The sequence below is a fragment of the Argiope bruennichi genome, chromosome 1 (genome assembly GCF_947563725.1).
Source record: "Argiope bruennichi chromosome 1, qqArgBrue1.1, whole genome shotgun sequence".
Taxonomy (NCBI): Eukaryota; Metazoa; Arthropoda; class Arachnida; order Araneae; family Araneidae; genus Argiope; species Argiope bruennichi.
Window position 1 is genome coordinate 116,623,908 of NC_079151.1, and position 19,426 is coordinate 116,643,333.

General features: G+C 37.6%; 42 non-coding genes across 42 annotated transcripts; all 42 read right to left on the reverse strand.

Moving 5' to 3' along the window:
* Positions 1–87: 87 nt before the first annotated feature.
* Positions 88–169, reverse strand: Trnal-uag (transfer RNA leucine (anticodon UAG)). The gene has a single exon. It is a non-coding gene; the product is annotated as a tRNA-Leu (tRNA).
* A 1,234-nt stretch (positions 170–1,403) lies between these two features.
* Positions 1,404–1,485, reverse strand: Trnal-uag (transfer RNA leucine (anticodon UAG)). The gene has a single exon. It is a non-coding gene; the product is annotated as a tRNA-Leu (tRNA).
* A 109-nt stretch (positions 1,486–1,594) lies between these two features.
* Trnal-uag (transfer RNA leucine (anticodon UAG)) lies at positions 1,595–1,676 on the reverse strand. Its single transcript has one exon. It is a non-coding gene; the product is annotated as a tRNA-Leu (tRNA).
* Positions 1,677–1,785: 109 nt separating this feature from the next.
* On the reverse strand, positions 1,786–1,867 carry Trnal-uag (transfer RNA leucine (anticodon UAG)). The gene has a single exon. It is a non-coding gene; the product is annotated as a tRNA-Leu (tRNA).
* Positions 1,868–1,976: 109 nt separating this feature from the next.
* Positions 1,977–2,058, reverse strand: Trnal-uag (transfer RNA leucine (anticodon UAG)). Its single transcript has one exon. It is a non-coding gene; the product is annotated as a tRNA-Leu (tRNA).
* A 682-nt stretch (positions 2,059–2,740) lies between these two features.
* On the reverse strand, positions 2,741–2,822 carry Trnal-uag (transfer RNA leucine (anticodon UAG)). The gene has a single exon. It is a non-coding gene; the product is annotated as a tRNA-Leu (tRNA).
* A 301-nt stretch (positions 2,823–3,123) lies between these two features.
* Trnal-uag (transfer RNA leucine (anticodon UAG)) lies at positions 3,124–3,205 on the reverse strand. The gene has a single exon. It is a non-coding gene; the product is annotated as a tRNA-Leu (tRNA).
* A 108-nt stretch (positions 3,206–3,313) lies between these two features.
* Positions 3,314–3,395, reverse strand: Trnal-uag (transfer RNA leucine (anticodon UAG)). Its single transcript has one exon. It is a non-coding gene; the product is annotated as a tRNA-Leu (tRNA).
* Positions 3,396–3,695: 300 nt separating this feature from the next.
* On the reverse strand, positions 3,696–3,777 carry Trnal-cag (transfer RNA leucine (anticodon CAG)). Its single transcript has one exon. It is a non-coding gene; the product is annotated as a tRNA-Leu (tRNA).
* Positions 3,778–3,886: 109 nt separating this feature from the next.
* On the reverse strand, positions 3,887–3,968 carry Trnal-uag (transfer RNA leucine (anticodon UAG)). Its single transcript has one exon. It is a non-coding gene; the product is annotated as a tRNA-Leu (tRNA).
* A 300-nt stretch (positions 3,969–4,268) lies between these two features.
* Trnal-uag (transfer RNA leucine (anticodon UAG)) lies at positions 4,269–4,350 on the reverse strand. The gene has a single exon. It is a non-coding gene; the product is annotated as a tRNA-Leu (tRNA).
* A 300-nt stretch (positions 4,351–4,650) lies between these two features.
* Trnal-uag (transfer RNA leucine (anticodon UAG)) lies at positions 4,651–4,732 on the reverse strand. Its single transcript has one exon. It is a non-coding gene; the product is annotated as a tRNA-Leu (tRNA).
* A 108-nt stretch (positions 4,733–4,840) lies between these two features.
* On the reverse strand, positions 4,841–4,922 carry Trnal-uag (transfer RNA leucine (anticodon UAG)). Its single transcript has one exon. It is a non-coding gene; the product is annotated as a tRNA-Leu (tRNA).
* A 109-nt stretch (positions 4,923–5,031) lies between these two features.
* Positions 5,032–5,113, reverse strand: Trnal-uag (transfer RNA leucine (anticodon UAG)). Its single transcript has one exon. It is a non-coding gene; the product is annotated as a tRNA-Leu (tRNA).
* A 109-nt stretch (positions 5,114–5,222) lies between these two features.
* On the reverse strand, positions 5,223–5,304 carry Trnal-uag (transfer RNA leucine (anticodon UAG)). Its single transcript has one exon. It is a non-coding gene; the product is annotated as a tRNA-Leu (tRNA).
* A 109-nt stretch (positions 5,305–5,413) lies between these two features.
* Positions 5,414–5,495, reverse strand: Trnal-uag (transfer RNA leucine (anticodon UAG)). Its single transcript has one exon. It is a non-coding gene; the product is annotated as a tRNA-Leu (tRNA).
* Positions 5,496–5,604: 109 nt separating this feature from the next.
* Trnal-uag (transfer RNA leucine (anticodon UAG)) lies at positions 5,605–5,685 on the reverse strand. Its single transcript has one exon. It is a non-coding gene; the product is annotated as a tRNA-Leu (tRNA).
* An 875-nt stretch (positions 5,686–6,560) lies between these two features.
* On the reverse strand, positions 6,561–6,642 carry Trnal-uag (transfer RNA leucine (anticodon UAG)). Its single transcript has one exon. It is a non-coding gene; the product is annotated as a tRNA-Leu (tRNA).
* Positions 6,643–7,511: 869 nt separating this feature from the next.
* Trnal-uag (transfer RNA leucine (anticodon UAG)) lies at positions 7,512–7,593 on the reverse strand. The gene has a single exon. It is a non-coding gene; the product is annotated as a tRNA-Leu (tRNA).
* Positions 7,594–7,889: 296 nt separating this feature from the next.
* Positions 7,890–7,971, reverse strand: Trnal-uag (transfer RNA leucine (anticodon UAG)). The gene has a single exon. It is a non-coding gene; the product is annotated as a tRNA-Leu (tRNA).
* Positions 7,972–8,080: 109 nt separating this feature from the next.
* Positions 8,081–8,162, reverse strand: Trnal-uag (transfer RNA leucine (anticodon UAG)). The gene has a single exon. It is a non-coding gene; the product is annotated as a tRNA-Leu (tRNA).
* A 1,234-nt stretch (positions 8,163–9,396) lies between these two features.
* Positions 9,397–9,478, reverse strand: Trnal-uag (transfer RNA leucine (anticodon UAG)). The gene has a single exon. It is a non-coding gene; the product is annotated as a tRNA-Leu (tRNA).
* A 109-nt stretch (positions 9,479–9,587) lies between these two features.
* Positions 9,588–9,669, reverse strand: Trnal-uag (transfer RNA leucine (anticodon UAG)). Its single transcript has one exon. It is a non-coding gene; the product is annotated as a tRNA-Leu (tRNA).
* A 109-nt stretch (positions 9,670–9,778) lies between these two features.
* Positions 9,779–9,860, reverse strand: Trnal-uag (transfer RNA leucine (anticodon UAG)). The gene has a single exon. It is a non-coding gene; the product is annotated as a tRNA-Leu (tRNA).
* Positions 9,861–9,969: 109 nt separating this feature from the next.
* Trnal-uag (transfer RNA leucine (anticodon UAG)) lies at positions 9,970–10,051 on the reverse strand. Its single transcript has one exon. It is a non-coding gene; the product is annotated as a tRNA-Leu (tRNA).
* An 868-nt stretch (positions 10,052–10,919) lies between these two features.
* On the reverse strand, positions 10,920–11,001 carry Trnal-uag (transfer RNA leucine (anticodon UAG)). Its single transcript has one exon. It is a non-coding gene; the product is annotated as a tRNA-Leu (tRNA).
* Positions 11,002–11,296: 295 nt separating this feature from the next.
* Positions 11,297–11,378, reverse strand: Trnal-uag (transfer RNA leucine (anticodon UAG)). Its single transcript has one exon. It is a non-coding gene; the product is annotated as a tRNA-Leu (tRNA).
* Positions 11,379–12,245: 867 nt separating this feature from the next.
* Trnal-uag (transfer RNA leucine (anticodon UAG)) lies at positions 12,246–12,327 on the reverse strand. The gene has a single exon. It is a non-coding gene; the product is annotated as a tRNA-Leu (tRNA).
* Positions 12,328–12,623: 296 nt separating this feature from the next.
* On the reverse strand, positions 12,624–12,705 carry Trnal-uag (transfer RNA leucine (anticodon UAG)). The gene has a single exon. It is a non-coding gene; the product is annotated as a tRNA-Leu (tRNA).
* A 109-nt stretch (positions 12,706–12,814) lies between these two features.
* Positions 12,815–12,896, reverse strand: Trnal-uag (transfer RNA leucine (anticodon UAG)). The gene has a single exon. It is a non-coding gene; the product is annotated as a tRNA-Leu (tRNA).
* Positions 12,897–14,130: 1,234 nt separating this feature from the next.
* Trnal-uag (transfer RNA leucine (anticodon UAG)) lies at positions 14,131–14,212 on the reverse strand. Its single transcript has one exon. It is a non-coding gene; the product is annotated as a tRNA-Leu (tRNA).
* A 109-nt stretch (positions 14,213–14,321) lies between these two features.
* Trnal-uag (transfer RNA leucine (anticodon UAG)) lies at positions 14,322–14,403 on the reverse strand. Its single transcript has one exon. It is a non-coding gene; the product is annotated as a tRNA-Leu (tRNA).
* Positions 14,404–14,512: 109 nt separating this feature from the next.
* Positions 14,513–14,594, reverse strand: Trnal-uag (transfer RNA leucine (anticodon UAG)). Its single transcript has one exon. It is a non-coding gene; the product is annotated as a tRNA-Leu (tRNA).
* Positions 14,595–14,703: 109 nt separating this feature from the next.
* Trnal-uag (transfer RNA leucine (anticodon UAG)) lies at positions 14,704–14,785 on the reverse strand. The gene has a single exon. It is a non-coding gene; the product is annotated as a tRNA-Leu (tRNA).
* Positions 14,786–15,653: 868 nt separating this feature from the next.
* Positions 15,654–15,735, reverse strand: Trnal-uag (transfer RNA leucine (anticodon UAG)). Its single transcript has one exon. It is a non-coding gene; the product is annotated as a tRNA-Leu (tRNA).
* Positions 15,736–16,030: 295 nt separating this feature from the next.
* Trnal-uag (transfer RNA leucine (anticodon UAG)) lies at positions 16,031–16,112 on the reverse strand. The gene has a single exon. It is a non-coding gene; the product is annotated as a tRNA-Leu (tRNA).
* Positions 16,113–16,978: 866 nt separating this feature from the next.
* Trnal-uag (transfer RNA leucine (anticodon UAG)) lies at positions 16,979–17,060 on the reverse strand. Its single transcript has one exon. It is a non-coding gene; the product is annotated as a tRNA-Leu (tRNA).
* Positions 17,061–17,356: 296 nt separating this feature from the next.
* Positions 17,357–17,438, reverse strand: Trnal-uag (transfer RNA leucine (anticodon UAG)). The gene has a single exon. It is a non-coding gene; the product is annotated as a tRNA-Leu (tRNA).
* A 109-nt stretch (positions 17,439–17,547) lies between these two features.
* Positions 17,548–17,629, reverse strand: Trnal-uag (transfer RNA leucine (anticodon UAG)). Its single transcript has one exon. It is a non-coding gene; the product is annotated as a tRNA-Leu (tRNA).
* A 1,046-nt stretch (positions 17,630–18,675) lies between these two features.
* On the reverse strand, positions 18,676–18,757 carry Trnal-uag (transfer RNA leucine (anticodon UAG)). The gene has a single exon. It is a non-coding gene; the product is annotated as a tRNA-Leu (tRNA).
* Positions 18,758–19,052: 295 nt separating this feature from the next.
* Positions 19,053–19,134, reverse strand: Trnal-uag (transfer RNA leucine (anticodon UAG)). Its single transcript has one exon. It is a non-coding gene; the product is annotated as a tRNA-Leu (tRNA).
* A 109-nt stretch (positions 19,135–19,243) lies between these two features.
* Positions 19,244–19,325, reverse strand: Trnal-uag (transfer RNA leucine (anticodon UAG)). The gene has a single exon. It is a non-coding gene; the product is annotated as a tRNA-Leu (tRNA).
* Between the last annotated feature and the right edge of the window lie 101 nt (positions 19,326–19,426).

Sequence of the window (19,426 nt, forward strand, 5' to 3'; positions counted from 1 at the left end):
TTATTCTTTTTTTAGTTTTGTCTTCTTATAGGATAGAGAGTATATATTTCCTTAAAATATAATTTTTTATAAATAAAGTAATTTTCTTGGCAGCGGTGGGATTCGAACCCACGCCCTAAGAAAGACTGGTGCCTAAAACCAGCGCCTTAGACCACTCGGCCACGCTACCTTCGTGCAAGGTGCTTCCTTTTTTATTCTTTTTTTCGTTTTGTCTTCTTATAGGATATAAACGATATGTGTCTTTAAAATATAATTTTTTATAAACAAAGTAATTTTCATGGCAGCGGTTGGATTCGAACCCACGCCCTAAGAAGGACTGGTCCCTAAAACCATCGCCTTAGACCACTCGGCCACGCTACCTTCGTGCAAACTGATTCATTGTTTATTCTTTTTTTAGTTTTGTCTTCTTATAGGTTAAAAACGATATATGTCCTTAAAATATATTTTTTTATAAATAAAGTATTTTTCATGCAGCGGTGGGATTCGAACCCACGCCCTAAGATGGACTGGTGCCTTAGACCACTCGGCCACGCTACCTTCGTGCAAGGTGCTTCATTTTTTATTCTTTTTTTAGTTTTGTCTTCTTATAGGATATAAACGATATATGTCCTTAAAATATAATTTTTATAAACAAAGTACTTTTCATGGCAGCGGTGGGATTTCAACCCACGCCCTAAGAAGGACTGGTGCCTAAAACCAGCGCCTTAGACCACTCGGCCATGCTACCTTCGTTCAAGTTGCTTCATTGTTTATTCTTTTTTTAGTTTTGTCTTCTTCTAGGATAGAGAGTATATATTTCCTTAAAATATTATTTTTTATAAACAAAGTAATTTTCATGGCAGCGGTGGGATTCGAACCCACGCCCTAAGAAGGACTAGTGCCTAAAACCATGGCGTAAGACCACGCGGCCACGCTAAAGCCGTGCAAGCTCCTTCATTGTTTATTCTTTTTTTTTTTGTAAACTTATACGATAGAGATGATATATTTTCTTAAAATATAAGTTTTATAAATAAATTAATTTTCATGGCAGAGGTGGGACTCGAACCCACGCCCTAATAAGAACTGGCGCCTAAAACCAGCGACTTAGACAACTCGGCCACGCTACCTTCGTGCAAGTTGCTGCATTGTTTATTCTTTTTTTAGTTTTGTCTTCTTATAGGATAGAGAGTATACCTTTCCTTAAAATATTATTTTTTTATAAACAAAGTAATTTTCATGGCAGTGGTGGGATTCGAACCCACGCCCTAAGAAGGACTGGTGCCTAAAACCAGCACCTTAGACCACTCGGCTGCTACCTTCGTGCAAGTTGCTTCATTATTTTTTCTTTTTTTAGTTTTGTTTTCTTATAGGATAGAGTATATATTTCCTTAAAATATAATTTTTTATAAATAAAGTAATTTTCTTGGCAGCGGTGGGATTCGAACCCACGCCCTAAGAAGGACTGGTGCCTAAAACCAGCGCCTTAGACCACTCGGCCACGCTACCTTCGTGCAAGGCGCTTCATTTTTTATTCTTTTTTTAGTTTTGTCTTCTTATAGGATATAAACGATATATGTCCTTAAAATATAATTTTTTATAAATAAAGTAATTTTCATGGCAGCGATGGGATTCGAACCCACGCCCTAAGTAGGACTGGTGCCTAAAACCAGCGCCTTAGACCACTCGGCCACGCTACCTTCGTGCAAGTTGCTTCTTTGTTTATTTATTTTTTAGTTTTGTCTTCTTATAGGATATAAACGATATATGTCTTTAAAATATAATTTTTTATAAACAAAGTAATTTTCATGGCAGCGGTGGGATTCGAACCCACGCCCTAAGAAGGACTGGTGCCTAAAACCAGCGCCTTAGACCACTCGGCCACGCTACCTTCGTGCAAGTTGCTTCATTGTTTATTCTTTTTTTAGTTTTGTCTTCTTATAGGATAGAGAGTATATATTTCCTTAAAATATAACTTTTTATAAATAAAGTAATTTTCTTGGCAGCGGTGGGATTCGAACCCACGCCCTAAGAAGGACTGGTGGCTAAAACCAGAGCCTTAGACCACTCGGCCACGCTACTTTCGTGCAAGTTGCTTCATTGTTTATTGGTTTTTTAGATTTGTCTTCTTATAGGATAGAGAGTATATATTTCCTTAAAATATATTTTTTATAAACAAAGTAATTTTCATGGCAGCAGTGGCATTCGAACCCACGCCCTAAGAAGGACTTATGATTGAAACCAGCGCCTTAGACCACTCGGCCACGCTAAAGCCGTACAAGTTAATTCTTTGTTTAGACTTTTTTAGTTTGGTCTTCCTATAGGATAGAGAGTATATATTTCCTTAAAACATAATTTTTTATAAACAAAGTAATTTTCATGGCAGCGGTTGGATTCGAACCCACGCCCTAAGAAGGACTGGTGCCTAAAACCAGCGCCTTAGACTACTCGGACACGCTACCTTCGTGGGCAAGTCGCTTCATTGTTTATTCTTTTTTTAGTTTTGTCTTCTTATAGGGTAAAAACGATATATGTCCTTAAAATATAATTTTTTATAAATAAAGTATTTTTCGTGGCAGCGGTGGGATTCGAACCCACGCCCTAAGAAGGACTGGTGCCTGAAAATAGCGCCTTAGACCACTCGGCCACTCTACCTTCGTGCAAGGTGCTTCATTTTTTATTCTTTTTTTAGTTTTCTCTTCTTATAGGGTAAAAACGATATATGTCCTTAAAAAAAAATTTTTTATAAATAAAGTAATTTTCATGGCAGCGGTGGGATTCGAACCCACGCCCTAATAAGGACTGGCGCCTAAAACAAGCGCCTTAGACCACTCGGCCACGCTACCTTCCTGCATGCTGCTTCTTTGTTTATTCTTTTTTTAGTTTTGTCTTCTTATAGGATCTAAACGATATATGTCCTTAAAATATAATTTTTTATAAATAAAGTAATTTTCATGGCAGAGGTGGGATTCGAACCCACGCCCTAAAAAGGACTGGTGCCTAAAAACTAGCGCCTTAGACCACTCGGCCACGCTACCTTCGTGCAAGTTGCTTCTTTGTTTATTCTTTTTTTAGTTTTGTCTTCTTATAGGATATAAACGATATATGTCCTTAAAATATAATTTTTTATAAATAAAGTAATTTTCATGGCAGAGTTGGGATTCGAACCCACGCCCTTAAAAGGACTGGTGCCTAAAACCAGCGCCTTAGACCACTCGGCCACGCTACCTTCGTGCAAGTTGCTTCTTTGTTTATTAATTTTTAATTTTGTCTTCTTATAGGATATAAACGATATATGTCCTTAAAATATAATTTTTTATAAACAAAGTAATTTTCATGGCAGCGGTGGGATTCGAACCCAGGCCCTAAGAAGGACTGGTGCCTAAAACCAGCGCCTTAGACCACTCGGCCACGCTACCTTCGTGCTAGTTGCTTCATTGTTTATTCTTTTTTTAGTTTTGTCTTCTTATAGGATAGAGAGTATATAGTTCCTTAAAATATAATTTTTTATAAACAAATTAATTTTCATGGCAGAGGTGGGATTCGAACCCACGCCCTAAGAAGGACTGGTGCCTAAAAAAAGCGCCTTAGACCACTCGGCCACGCTACCTTCGTACAAGGTGCTTCATTGTTTATTCTTTTTTTAGTTTTGTCTTCTTATAGTATATAAACGATATATGTCCTTAAAATATAAATTTTTATAAACAAAGTACTTTTCATGGCAGCGGTTGGATTCGAACCCACGCCCTAAGAAGGGCTGGTGCCTGAAACCAGCGCCTTAGACCACTCGGCCACGCTACCTTCGTGAGAGTTGCTTCATTGTTTATTCTTTTTTTAGTTTTGTCTTCTTATAGGATAGAGAGTATATATTTCCTTAAAATAGAATTTTTTATAAACAAAGTAATTTTCCTGGCAGCGGTGGGATTCGAACCCACGCCCTAAGAAAGACTGGTGCCTAAAACCAGCACCTTAGACCACTCGGCCACGCTACCATCGTGCAAGTTTCTTCTTTGTTTATTTATTTTTTAGTTTTGTCTTCTTATAGAATATAAATGATATATGTCTTTAAAATATAATTTTTTATAAAAAAAGTAATTTTCATGGCAGCGGTGGGATTCGAAGCAACGCCCTAAGAAGGACTAGTGCCTAAACCCAGCGCCTTAGACCACTCGGCCACGCTACCTTCGTGCAAGGTGCTTCATTGTTTATTCTTTTTTTAGTTTTGTCTTCTTATAGGATAGAGAGCATATATTTCCTTAAAATATAATTTTTTATAAATAAAGTAATTTTCTTGGCAGCGGCGTGATTCGAACCCACGCCCTAAGAAGGACTGGTGCCTAAAACCAGCGCCTTAAACCACTCGGCCACGCTACCTTCGCGCAAGGTGCTTCATTTTTTACTCTTTTTTTTAGTTTTGTCTTCTTATAGGATATAAACGATATATGTCATTAAAATATAATTTTTTATAAACAAAGTAATTTTCATGGCATTGGTGAGATTCGAAGCAACGCCCTAAGAAGGACTGGTGCCTAAAACCAGCGCCTTAGACCACTCGGCCACGCTACCTTCGTGCAAGTTGCTTCTTTGTTTATTTATTTTTTAGTTTTGTCTTCTTATAGGATATAAATGATATATGTCTTTAAAATATAATTTTTATAAACAAAGTAATTTTCATGGCAGCGGTGGGATTCGAAACCACGCCCTAAGAAGGACTGGTGCCTAAAACCAGCGCCTTAGACCACTCGGCCACGCTACCTTCGTGCAAGTTGCTTCATTGTTTATTCTTTTTTAGTTTTGTCTTCTTATAGGATAGAGAGTATATATTTCCTTAAAATATAATTTTTTATAAATAAAGTAATTTTCATGGCAGCGGTGGGATTCGAACCCACGCCCTAAGAAGGACTGTAGCCTAAAACCAGCGCCTTAGACCACTCGGCCACGCTACCTTCATGCAAGTTGCTTCTTTGTTTATTTATTTTTTAGTTATGTCTTCTTATAGGATATAAACGATATATGTCTTTAAAATATAATTTTTTATAAACAAAGTAATTTTCATGGCAGCGGTGGGATTCGAACCCACGCCCTAAGAAGGACTGGTGCCTAAAACCAGCGCCTTAGACCACTCGGCCACGCTACCTTCGTGCAAGTTGCTTCATTGTTTATTCTTTTTTTAGTTTTGTCTTCTTATAGGATAGAGAATATATATTTCCTTAAAATATAATTTTTTATAAATAAAGTTATTTTCTTGGCAGCGGTGGGATTCGAACCCACGCCCTAAGAAAGACTCGTGTCTAAAACCAGCGCCTTAGACCATTCGGCCACGCTACCTTCGTGCAAGGTGCTTCATTATTTATTCTTTTTTTAGTTTTGTCTTCTTATAGGATATAAACTATATGTGTCCTTAAAATATACTTTTTTATAAATAAAGTAATTTTCATGGCAGCGATGGGATTCGAACCCACGCCCTAAGAAGGACTGGTGCCTAAAACCAGCGCCTTAGACCACTCGGCCACGCTACCTTCGTGCAAGTTGCTTCTTTGTTTATTTATTTTTTAGTTTTGTCTTCTTATAGGATATAAACGATATATGTCTTTAAAATATAATTTTTTATAAACAAAGTAATTTTCATGGCAGCGGTGGGATTCGAACCCACGGCCTAGAAGGACTGGTGCCTAAAACCAGCGCCTTAGACCACTCGGCCACGCTACCTTCGTGCAAGTTGTTTCATTGTTTATTCTTTTTTTAGTATTGTCTTCTTATAGGATAGAGAGTATATATTTCCATAAAATATAACTTTTTATAAATAAAGTAATTTTCTTGGCAGCGGTGGGATTCGAACCCACGCCCTAAGAAGGACTGGTGCCTAAAACCAGCGCCTTAGACTACTCGGACACGCTACCTTCGTGGGCAAGTCGCTTCATTGTTTATTCTTTTTTTAGTTTTGTCTTCTTATAGGATAGAGACTATATATTTCCTTAAAATATAATTTTTTATAAATAAAGTAATTTTCTTGGCAGCGGTGGGATTCGAACCCACGCCCTAATAAGGACTGGTGCCTAAAACCAGCGCCTTAGACTACTCGGACACGCTACTTTCGTGCAAGTTGCTTCATTGTTTATTGGTTTTTTAGATTTGTCTTCTTATAGGATAGAGAGTATATATTTCCTTAAAATATATTTTTTATAAACAAAGTAATTTTCATGGCAGCAGTGGCATTCGAACCCACGCCCTAAGAAGGACTTATGATTGAAACCAGTGCCTTAGACCACTCGGCCACGCTAAAGCCGTACAAGTTAATTCTTTGTATATTCTTTTTTAGTTTGGTCTTCTTATAGGATAGAGAGTATATATTTCCTTAAAATATAATTTTTTATAAACAAAGTAATTTTCATGGCAGCGGTTGGATTCGAACCCACGCCCTAAGAAGGACTGGTGCCTAAAACCAGCGCCTTAGACTACTCGGACACGCTACCTTCGTGGGCAAGTCGCTTCATTGTTTATTCTTTTTTTAGTTTTGTCTTCTTATAGGATAGAGACTATATATTTCCTTAAAATATAATTTTTTATAAATAAAGTAATTTTCTTGGCAGCGGTGGGATTCGAACCCACGCCCTAATAAGGACTGGTGCCTAAAACCAGAGCCTTAGACCACTCGGCCACGCTACTTTCGTGCAAGTTGCTTCATTGTTTATTGGTTTTTTAGATTTGTCTTCTTATAGGATAGAGAGTATATATTTCCTTAAAATATATTTTTTATAAACAAAGTAATTTTCATGGCAGCAGTGGCATTCGAACCCACGCCCTAAGAAGGACTTATGATTGAAACCAGCGCCTTAGACCACTCGGCCACGCTAAAGCCGTACAAGTTAATTCTTTGTTTATTCTTTTTTAGTTTGGTCTTCTTATAGGATAGAGAGTATATATTTCCTTAAAATATAATTTTTTATAAACAAAGTAATTTTCATGGCAGCGGTTGGATTCGAACCCACGCCCTAAGAAGGACTGGTGCCTAAAACCAGCGCCTTAGACTACTCGGACACGCTACCTTCGTGGGCAAGTCGCTTCATTGTTTATTCTTTTTTTAGTTTTGTCTTCTTATAGGATAGAGACTATATATTTCCTTAAAATATAATTTTTTATAAATAAAGTAATTTTCTTGGCAGCGGTGGGATTCGAACCCACGCCCTAATAAGGACTGGTGCCTAAAACCAGCGCCTTAGGGCACACGGCCACGCTACCTTCGTGCTAGGTGCTTCATTTTTTATTCTTTTTTTAGTTTTGTCTCCTTATAGGATATAAAGGAAATATGTCCTTAAAATATTATTTTTTATAAACAAAGTAATTTTCATGGCAGCGGTGGGATTCGAACCCACGCCCTAAGAAGGACTGGTGCCTAAAACAAGCGCGTAAGACCACACGGCCAAGCTAAAGCCGTGCATGCTCCTTCATTGTTTATTCTTTTTTTTTTGTAAACTTATACGATAGAGATGATATATATTCTTAAAATATAAGTTTTATAAATAAATTAATTTTCATGGCAGCGGTGAGATTCGAACCCACGCCCTAAGAAGGACTGGTGCCTAAAACCAGCGCCTTAGACCACTCGGCCACGCTACCTTCGTGCAAATTGCTTCAAAGTTTATTCTTTTTTTAGTTTTTTCTTCTTATAGGATAGAGAGTATACATTTCCTTAAAATATTATTTTTTATAAACAAAGTAATTTTCATGGCAGCGGTGGGATTCGAACCCACGCCCTAAGAAGGACTGGTGCCTAAAACCAGCGCGTAAGACCACACGGCCAAGCTAAAGCCGTGCAAGCTCCTTCATTGTTTATTCTTTTTTTTTTGTAAACTTATACGATAGAGATGATATATTTTCTTAAAATATAAGTTTTATAAATAAATTAATTTGCATGGCAGCGGTGAGATTCGAACCCACGCCCTAAGAAGGACTGGTGCCTAAAACCAGCGCCTTAGACCATTTGGCCACGCTACCTTCGTGCAAGTTGCTTCATTGTTTATTCTTTTTTTAGTTTTGTCTTCTTATAGGATAGAGAGTATATATTTCCTTAAAATATAATTTTTTATAAATAAAGTAATTTTCTTGGCAGCGGTGGGATTCGAACCCACGCCCTAAGAAAGACTGGTGCCTAAAACCAGCGCCTTAGACCACTCGGCCACGCTACCTTCGTGTAAGGTGCTTCCTTTTTTATTCTTTTTTTCGTTTTGTCTTCTTATAGGATATAAACGATATGTGTCTTTAAAATATAATTTTTTATAAACAAAGTAATTTTCATGGCAGCGGTTGGATTCGAACCCACGCCCTAAGAAGGACTGGTCCCTAAAACCAGCGCCTTAGACCACTCGGCCACGCTACCTTCGTGCAAACTGATTCATTGTTTATTCTTTTTTTAGTTTTGTCTTCTTATAGGTTAAAAACGATATATGTCCTTAAAATATATTTTTTTATAAATAAAGTATTTTTCATGCAGCGGTGGGATTCGAACCCACGCCCTAAGATGGACTGGTGCCTTAGACCACTCGGCCACGCTACCTTCGTGCAAGGTGCTTCATTTTTTATTCTTTTTTTAGTTTTGTCTTCTTATAGGATATAAACGATATATGTCCTTAAAATATAATTTTTATAAACAAAGTAATTTTCATGGCAGCGGTGGGATTTCAACCCACGCCCTAAGAAGGACTGGTGCCTAAAACCAGCGCCTTAGACCACTCGGCCATGCTACCTTCGTTCAAGTTGCTTCATTGTTTATTCTTTTTTTAGTTTTGTCTTCTTCTAGGATAGAGAGTATATATTTCCTTAAAATATTATTTTTTATAAACAAAGTAATTTTCATGGCAGCGGTGGGATTCGAACCCACGCCCTAAGAAGGACTAGTGCCTAAAACCATGGCGTAAGACCACGCGGCCACGCTAAAGCCGTGCAAGCTCCTTCATTGTTTATTCTTTTTTTTTTTTGTAAACTTATACGATAGAGATGATATATTTTCTTAAAATATAAGTTTTATAAATAAATTAATTTTCATGGCAGAGGTGGGACTCGAACCCACGCCCTAATAAGAACTGGCGCCTAAAACCAGCGACTTAGACAACTCGGCCACGCTACCTTCGTGCAAGTTGCTTCATTGTTTATTCTTTTTTTAGTTTTGTCTTCTTATAGGATAGAGAGTATACCTTTCCTTAAAATATTATTTTTTATAAACAAAGTAATTTTCATGGCAGCGGTGGGATTCGAACCCACGCCCTAAGAAGGACTGGTGCCTAAAACCAGCACCTTAGACCACTCGGCTGCTACCTTCGTGCAAGTTGCTTCATTATTTTTTCTTTTTTTAGTTTTGTTTTCTTATAGGATAGAGTATATATTTCCTTAAAATATAATTTTTTATAAATAAAGTAATTTTCTTGGCAGCGGTGGGATTCGAACCCACGCCCTAAGAAGGACTGGTGCCTAAAACCAGCGCCTTAGACCACTCGGCCACGCTACCTTCGTGCAAGGCGCTTCATTTTTTATTCTTTTTTTAGTTTTGTCTTCTTATAGGATATAAACGATATATGTCCTTAAAATATAATTTTTTATAAATAAAGTAATTTTCATGGCAGCGATGGGATTCGAACCCACGCCCTAAGAAGGACTGGTGCCTAAAACCAGCGCCTTAGACCACTCGGCCACGCTACCTTCGTGCAAGTTGATTCTTTGTTTATTTATTTTTTAGTTTTGTCTTCTTATAGGATATAAACGATATATGTCTTTAAAATATAATTTTTTATAAACAAAGTAATTTTCATGGCAGCGGTGGGATTCGAACCCACGCCCTAAGAAGGACTGGTGCCTAAAACCAGCGCCTTAGACCACTCGGCCACGCTACCTTCGTGCAAGTTGCTTCATTGTTTATTCTTTTTTTAGTTTTGTCTTCTTATAGGATAGAGAGTATATATTTCCTTAAAATATAACTTTTTATAAATAAAGTAATTTTCTTGGCAGCGGTGGGATTCGAACCCACGCCCTAAGAAGGACTGGTGGCTAAAACCAGAGCCTTAGACCACTCGGCCACGCTACTTTCGTGCAAGTTGCTTCATTGTTTATTGGTTTTTTAGATTTGTCTTCTTATAGGATAGAGAGTATATATTTCCTTAAAATATATTTTTTATAAACAAAGTAATTTTCATGGCAGCAGTGGCATTCGAACCCACGCCCTAAGAAGGACTTATGATTGAAACCAGCGCCTTAGACCACTCGGCCACGCTAAAGCCGTACAAGTTAATTCTTTGTTTATTCTTTTTTAGTTTGGTCTTCCTATAGGATAGAGAGTATATATTTCCTTAAAACATAATTTTTTATAAACAAAGTAATTTTCATGGCAGCGGTTGGATTCGAACCCACGCCCTAAGAAGGACTGGTGCCTAAAACCAGCGCCTTAGACTACTCGGACACGCTACCTTCGTGGGCAAGTCGCTTCATTGTTTATTCTTTTTCTAGTTTTGTCTTCTTATAGGATAGAGACTATATATTTCCTTAAAATATAATTTTTTATAAATAAAGTAATTTTCTTGGCAGCGGTGGGATTCGAACCCACGCCCTAATAAGGACTGGTGCCTAAAACCAGCGCCTTAGGGCACACGGCCACGCTACCTTCGTGCTAGGTGCTTCATTTTTTATTCTTTTTTTAGTTTTGTCTCCTTATAGGATATAAAGGAAATATGTCCTTAAAATATTATTTTTTATAAACAAAGTAATTTTCATGGCAGCGGTGGGATTCGAACCCACGCCCTAAGAAGGACTGGTGCCTAAAACAAGCGCGTAAGACCACACGGCCAAGCTAAAGCCGTGCATGCTCCTTCATTGTTTATTCTTTTTTTTTGTAAACTTATACGATAGAGATGATATATATTCTTAAAATATAAGTTTTATAAATAAATTAATTTTCATGGCAGCGGTGAGATTCGAACCCACGCCCTAAGAAGGACTGGTGCCTAAAACCAGCGCCTTAGACCACTCGGCCACGCTACCTTCGTGCAAATTGCTTCAAAGTTTATTCTTTTTTTAGTTTTTTCTTCTTATAGGATAGAGAGTATACATTTCCTTAAAATATTATTTTTTATAAACAAAGTAATTTTCATGGCAGCGGTGGGATTCGAACCCACGCCCTAAGAAGGACTGGTGCCTAAAACCAGCGCGTAAGACCACACGTCCAAGCTAAAGCCGTGCAAGCTCCTTCATTGTTTATTCTTTTTTTTTGTAAGCTTATACGATAGAGATGATATATTTTCTTAAAATATAAGTTTTATAAATAAATTAATTTTCATGGCAGCGGTGAGATTCGAACCCACGCCCTAAGAAGGACTGGTGCCTAAAACCAGCGCCTTAGACCATTTGGCCACGCTACCTTCGTGCAAGTTGCTTCATTGTTTATTCTTTTTTTAGTTTTGTCTTCTTATAGGATAGAGAGTATATATTTCCTTAAAATATAATTTTTTATAAATAAAGTAATTTTCTTGGCAGCGGTGGGATTCGAACCCACGCCCTAAGAAAGACTGGTGCCTAAAACCAGCGCGTAAGACCACACGGCCAAGCTAAAGCCGTGCAAGCTCCTTCATTGTTTATTCTTTTTTTTTTGTAAACTTATACGATAGAGATGATATATATTCTTAAAATATAAGTTTTATAAACAAAGTAATTTTCATGGCAGCGGTTGGATTCGAACCCACGCCCTAAGAAGGACTGGTGCCTAAAACCAGCGCCTTAGACTACTCGGACACGCTACCTTCGTGGGCAAGTCGCTTCATTGTTTATTCTTTTTTTAGTTTTGTCTTCTTATAGGATAGAGACTATATATTTCCTTAAAATATAATTTTTTATAAATAAAGTAATTTTCTTGGCAGCGGTGGGATTCGAACCCACGCCCTAATAAGGACTGGTGCCTAAAACCAGCGCCTTAGGGCACACGGCCACGCTACCTTCGTGCTAGGTGCTTCATTTTTTATTCTTTTTTTAGTTTTGTCTCCTTATAGGATATAAAGGAAATATGTCCTTAAAATATTATTTTTTATAAACAAAGTAATTTTCATGGCAGCGGTGGGATTCGAACCCACGCCCTAAGAAGGACTGGTGCCTAAAACAAGCGCGTAAGACCACACGGCCAAGCTAAAGCCGTGCATGCTCCTTCATTGTTTATTCTTTTTTTTTTGTAAACTTATACGATAGAGATGATATATATTCTTAAAATATAAGTTTTATAAATAAATTAATTTTCATGGCAGCGGTGAGATTCGAACCCACGCCCTAAGAAGGACTGGTGCCTAAAACCAGCGCCTTAGACCACTCGGCCACGCTACCTTCGTGCAAATTGCTTCAAAGTTTATTCTTTTTTTAGTTTTTTCTTCTTATAGGATAGAGAGTATACATTTCCTTAAAATATTATTTTTTATAAACAAAGTAATTTTCATGGCAGCGGTGGGATTCGAACCCACGCCCTAAGAAGGACTGGTGCCTAAAACCAGCGCGTAAGACCACACGGCCAAGCTAAAGCCGTGCAAGCTCCTTCATTGTTTATTCTTTTTTTTTTGTAAACTTATACGATAGAGATGATATATTTTCTTAAAATATAAGTTTTATAAATAAATTAATTTGCATGGCAGCGGTGAGATTCGAACCCACGCCCTAAGAAGGACTGGTGCCTAAAACCAGCGCCTTAGACCATTTGGCCACGCTACCTTCGTGCAAGTTGCTTCATTGTTTATTCTTTTTTTAGTTTTGTCTTCTTATAGGATAGAGAGTATATATTTCCTTAAAATATAATTTTTTATAAATAAAGTAATTTTCTTGGCAGCGGTGGGATTCGAACCCACGCCCTAAGAAAGACTGGTGCCTAAAACCAGCGCCTTAGACCACTCGGCCACGCTACCTTCGTGCAAGGTGCTTCCTTTTTTATTCTTTTTTTCGTTTTGTCTTCTTATAGGATATAAACGATATGTGTCTTTAAAATATAATTTTTTATAAACAAAGTAATTTTCATGGCAGCGGTTGGATTCGAACCCACGCCCTAAGAAGGACTGGTCCCTAAAACCAGCGCCTTAGACCACTCGGCCACGCTACCTTCGTGCAAACTGATTCATTGTTTATTCTTTTTTTAGTTTTGTCTTCTTATAGGTTAAAAACGATATATGTCCTTAAAATATATTTTTTTATAAATAAAGTATTTTTCATGCAGCGGTGGGATTCGAACCCACGCCCTAAGATGGACTGGTGCCTTAGACCACTCGGCCACGCTACCTTCGTGCAAGGTGCTTCATTTTTTATTCTTTTTTTAGTTTTGTCTTCTTATAGGATATAAACGATATATGTCCTTAAAATATAATTTTTATAAACAAAGTAATTTTCATGGCAGCGGTGGGATTTCAACCCACGCCCTAAGAAGGACTGGTGCCTAAAACCAGCGCCTTAGACCACTCGGCCATGCTACCTTCGTTCAAGTTGCTTCATTGTTTATTCTTTTTTTAGTTTTGTCTTCTTCTAGGATAGAGAGTATATATTTCCTTAAAATATTATTTTTTATAAACAAAGTAATTTTCATGGCAGCGGTGGGATTCGAACCCACGCCCTAAGAAGGACTAGTGCCTAAAACCATGGCGTAAGACCACGCGGCCACGCTAAAGCCGTGCAAGCTCCTTCATTGTTTATTCTTTTTTTTTTTTGTAAACTTATACGATAGAGATGATATATTTTCTTAAAATATAAGTTTTATAAATAAATTAATTTTCATGGCAGAGGTGGGACTCGAACCCACGCCCTAATAAGAACTGGCGCCTAAAACCAGCGACTTAGACAACTCGGCCACGCTACCTTCGTGCAAGTTGCTTCATTGTTTATTCTTTTTTTAGTTTTGTCTTCTTATAGGATAGAGAGTATACCTTTCCTTAAAATATTATTTTTTATAAACAAAGTAATTTTCATGGCAGCGGTGGGATTCGAACCCACGCCCTAAGAAGGACTGGTGCCTAAAACCAGCACCTTAGACCACTCGGCTGCTACCTTCGTGCAAGTTGCTTCATTATTTTTTCTTTTTTTAGTTTTGTTTTCTTATAGGATAGAGTATATATTTCCTTAAAATATAATTTTTTATAAATAAAGTAATTTTCTTGGCAGCGGTGGGATTCGAACCCACGCCCTAAGAAGGACTGGTGCCTAAAACCAGCGCCTTAGACCACTCGGCCACGCTACCTTCGTGCAAGGCGCTTCATTTTTTATTCTTTTTTTAGTTTTGTCTTCTTATAGGATATAAACGATATATGTCCTTAAAATATAATTTTTTATAAATAAAGTAATTTTCATGGCAGCGATGGGATTCGAACCCACGCCCTAAGAAGGACTGGTGCCTAAAACCAGCGCCTTAGACCACTCGGCCACGCTACCTTCGTGCAAGTTGCTTCTTTGTTTATTTATTTTTTAGTTTTGTCTTCTTATAGGATATAAACGATATATGTCTTTAAAATATAATTTTTTATAAACAAAGTAATTTTCATGGCAGCGGTGGGATTCGAACCCACGCCCTAAGAAGGACTGGTGCCTAAAACCAGCGCCTTAGACCACTCGGCCACGCTACCTTCGTGCAAGTTGCTTCATTGTTTATTCTTTTTTTAGTTTTGTCTTCTTATAGGATAGAGAGTATATATTTCCTTAAAATATAACTTTTTATAAATAAAGTAATTTTCTTGGCAGCGGTGGGATTCGAACCCACGCCCTAAGAAGGACTGGTGGCTAAAACCAGAGCCTTAGACCACTCGGCCACGCTACTTTCGTGCAAGTTGCTTCATTGTTTATTGGTTTTTTAGATTTGTCTTCTTATAGGATAGAGAGTATATATTTCCTTAAAATATATTTTTTATAAACAAAGTAATTTTCATGGCAGCAGTGGCATTCGAACCCACGCCCTAAGAAGGACTTATGATTGAAACCAGCGCCTTAGACCACTCGGCCACGCTAAAGCCGTACAAGTTAATTCTTTGTTTATTCTTTTTTAGTTTGGTCTTCCTATAGGATAGAGAGTATATATTTCCTTAAAACATAATTTTTTATAAACAAAGTAATTTTCATGGCAGCGGTTGGATTCGAACCCACGCCCTAAGAAGGACTGGTGCCTAAAACCAGCGCCTTAGACTACTCGGACACGCTACCTTCGTGGGCAAGTCGCTTCATTGTTTATTCTTTTTTTAGTTTTGTCTTCTTATAGGATAGAGACTATATATTTCCTTAAAATATAATTTTTTATAAATAAAGTAATTTTCTTGGCAGCGGTGGGATTCGAACCCACGCCCTAATAAGGACTGGTGCCTAAAACCAGCGCCTTAGGGCACACGGCCACGCTACCTTCGTGCTAGGTGCTTCATTTTTTATTCTTTTTTTAGTTTTGTCTCCTTATAGGATATAAAGGAAATATGTCCTTAAAATATTATTTTTTATAAACAAAGTAATTTTCATGGCAGCGGTGGGATTCGAACCCACGCCCTAAGAAGGACTGGTGCCTAAAACAAGCGCGTAAGACCACACGGCCAAGCTAAAGCCGTGCATGCTCCTTCATTGTTTATTCTTTTTTTTTGTAAACTTATACGATAGAGATGATATATATTCTTAAAATATAAGTTTTATAAATAAATTAATTTTCATGGCAGCGGTGAGATTCGAACCCACGCCCTAAGAAGGACTGGTGCCTAAAACCAGCGCCTTAGACCACTCGGCCACGCTACCTTCGTGCAAATTGCTTCAAAGTTTATTCTTTTTTTAGTTTTTTCTTCTTATAGGATAGAGAGTATACATTTCCTTAAAATATTATTTTTTATAAACAAAGTAATTTTCATGGCAGCGGTGGGATTCGAACCCACGCCCTAAGAAGGACTGGTGCCTAAAACCAGCGCGTAAGACCACACGGCCAAGCTAAAGCCGTGCAAGCTCCTTCATTGTTTATTCTTTTTTTTTGTAAGCTTATACGATAGAGATGATATATTTTCTTAAAATATAAGTTTTATAAATAAATTAATTTTCATGGCAGCGGTGAGATTCGAACCCACGCCCTAAGAAGGACTGGTGCCTAAAACCAGCGCCTTAGACCATTTGGCCACGCTACCTTCGTGCAAGTTGCTTCATTGTTTATTCTTTTTTTAGTTTTGTCTTCTTATAGGATAGAGAGTATATATTTCCTTAAAATATAATTTTTTATAAATAAAGTAATTTTCTTGGCAGCGGTGGGATTCGAACCCACGCCCTAAGAAAGACTGGTGCCTAAAACCAGCGCGTAAGACCACACGGCCAAGCTAAAGCCGTGCAAGCTCCTTCATTGTTTATTCTTTTTTTTTTGTAAACTTATACGATAGAGATGATATATATTCTTAAAATATAAGTTTTATAAACAAAGTAATTTTCATGGCAGCGGTTGGATTCGAACCCACGCCCTAAGAAGGACTGGTGCCTAAAACCAGCGCCTTAGACTACTCGGACACGCTACCTTCGTGGGCAAGTCGCTTCATTGTTTATTCTTTTTTTAGTTTTGTCTTCTTATAGGATAGAGACTATATATTTCCTTAAAATATAATTTTTTATAAATAAAGTAATTTTCTTGGCAGCGGTGGGATTCGAACCCACGCCCTAATAAGGACTGGTGCCTAAAACCAGCGCCTTAGGGCACACGGCCACGCTACCTTCGTGCTAGGTGCTTCATTTTTTATTCTTTTTTTAGTTTTGTCTCCTTATAGGATATAAAGGAAATATGTCCTTAAAATATTATTTTTTATAAACAACGTATTTTTCATGGCAGCGGTGGGATTCGAACCCACGCCCTAAGAAGGACTGGTGCCTAAAACAAGCGCGTAAGACCACACGGCCAAGCTAAAGCCGTGCATGCTCCTTCATTGTTTATTCTTTTTTTTTGTAAACTTATACGATAGAGATGATATATATTCTTAAAATATAAGTTTTATAAATAAATTAATTTTCATGGCAGCGGTGAGATTCGAACCCACGCCCTAAGAAGGACTGGTGCCTAAAACCAGCGCCTTAGACCACTCGGCCACGCTACCTTCGTGCAAATTGCTTCAAAGTTTATTCTTTTTTTAGTTTTTTCTTCTTATAGGATAGAGAGTATACATTTCCTTAAAATATTATTTTTTATAAACAAAGTAATTTTCATGGCAGCGGTGGGATTCGAACCCACGCCCTAAGAAGGACTGGTGCCTAAAACCAGCGCGTAAGACCACACGGCCAAGCTAAAGCCGTGCAAGCTCCTTCATTGTTTATTCTTTTTTTTTTGTAAGCTTATACGATAGAGATGATATATTTTCTTAAAATATAAGTTTTATAAATAAATTAATTTTCATGGCAGCGGTGAGATTCGAACCCACGCCCTAAGAAGGACTGGTGCCTAAAACCAGCGCCTTAGACCATTTGGCCACGCTACCTTCGTGCAAGTTGCTTCATTGTTTATTCTTTTTTTAGTTTTGTCTTCTTATAGGATAGAGAGTATATATTTCCTTAAAATATAATTTTTTATAAATAAAGTAATTTTCTTGGCAGCGGTGGGATTCGAACCCACGCCCTAAGAAAGACTGGTGCCTAAAACCAGCGCCTTAGACCACTCGGCCACGCTACCTTCGTGCAAGGTGCTTCCTTTTTTATTCTTTTTTTCGTTTTGTCTTCTTATAGGATATAAACGATATGTGTCTTTAAAATATAATTTTTTATAAACAAAGTAATTTTCATGGCAGCGGTTGGATTCGAACCCACGCCCTAAGAAGGACTGGTCCCTAAAACCAGCGCCTTAGACCACTCGGCCACGCTACCTTCGTGCAAACTGATTCATTGTTTATTCTTTTTTTAGTTTTGTCTTCTTATAGGTTAAAAACGATATATGTCCTTAAAATATATTTTTTTATAAATAAAGTATTTTTCATGCAGCGGTGGGATTCGAACCCACGCCCTAAGATGGACTGGTGCCTTAGACCACTCGGCCACGCTACCTTCGTGCAAGGTGCTTCATTTTTTATTCTTTTTTTAGTTTTGTCTTCTTATAGGATATAAACGACATATGTCCTTAAAATATAATTTTTATAAACAAAGTAATTTTCATGGCAGCGGTGGGATTTCAACCCACGCCCTAAGAAGGACTGGTGCCTAAAACCAGCGCCTTAGACCACTCGGCCATGCTACCTTCGTTCAAGTTGCTTCATTGTTTATTCTTTTTTTAGTTTTGTCTTCTTCTAGGATAGAGAGTATATATTTCCTTAAAATATTATTTTTTATAAACAAAGTAATTTTCATGGCAGCGGTGGGATTCGAACCCACGCCCTAAGAAGGACTAGTGCCTAAAACCATGGCGTAAGACCAAGCGGCCACGCTAAAGCCGTGCAAGCTCCTTCATTGTTTATTCTTTTTTTTTTTGTAAACTTATACGATAGAGATGATATATTTTCTTAAAATATAAGTTTTATAAATAAATTAATTGTCATGGCAGAGGTGGGACTCGAACCCACGCCCTAATAAGAACTGGCGCCTAAAACCAGCGACTTAGACAACTCGGCCACGCTACCTTCGTGCAAGTTGATTCATTGTTTATTCTTTTTTTAGTTTTGTCTTCTTATAGGATAGAGAGTATACCTTTCCTTAAAATATTATTTTTTATAAACAAAGTAATTTTCATGGCAGCGGTGGGATTCGAACCCACGCCCTAAGAAGGACTGGTGCCTAAACCCAGCGCCTTAGACCACTCGGCCACGCTACCTTCGTGCAAGGACCTCATTGTTTATTCTTTTTTTAGTTTTGTCTTCTTATAGGATATAAACGATATATGTCCTTAAAATATAATTTTTTATAAACAAAGTAATTTTCATGGCAGCGGTGGGATTCGAACCCACGCCCTAAGAAGGACTGGTGCCTAAAACCAGCACCTTAGACCACTCGGCTGCTACCTTCGTGCAAGTTGCTTCATTATTTTTTCTTTTTTTAGTTTTGTTTTCTTATAGGATAGAGTATATATTTCCTTAAAATATAATTTTTTATAAATAAAGTAATTTTCTTGGCAGCGGTGGGATTCGAACCCACGCCCTAAGAAGGACTGGTGCCTAAAACCAGCGCCTTAGACCACTCGGCCACGCTACCTTCGTGCAAGGCGCTTCATTTTTTATTCTTTTTTTAGTTTTGTCTTCTTATAGGATATAAACGATATATGTCCTTAAAATATAATTTTTTATAAATAAAGTAATTTTCTTGGCAGCGGTGGGATTCGAACCCACGCCCTAAGAAGGACTGGTGCCTAAAACCAGCGACTTAGACCACTCAGCCACGCTACCTTCGTGCAAGGTGCTTCATTTTTTATTCTTTTTTTAGTTTTGTCTTCTTATAGGATATAAACGATATATGTCCTTAAAATATAATTTTTATAAACAAAGTA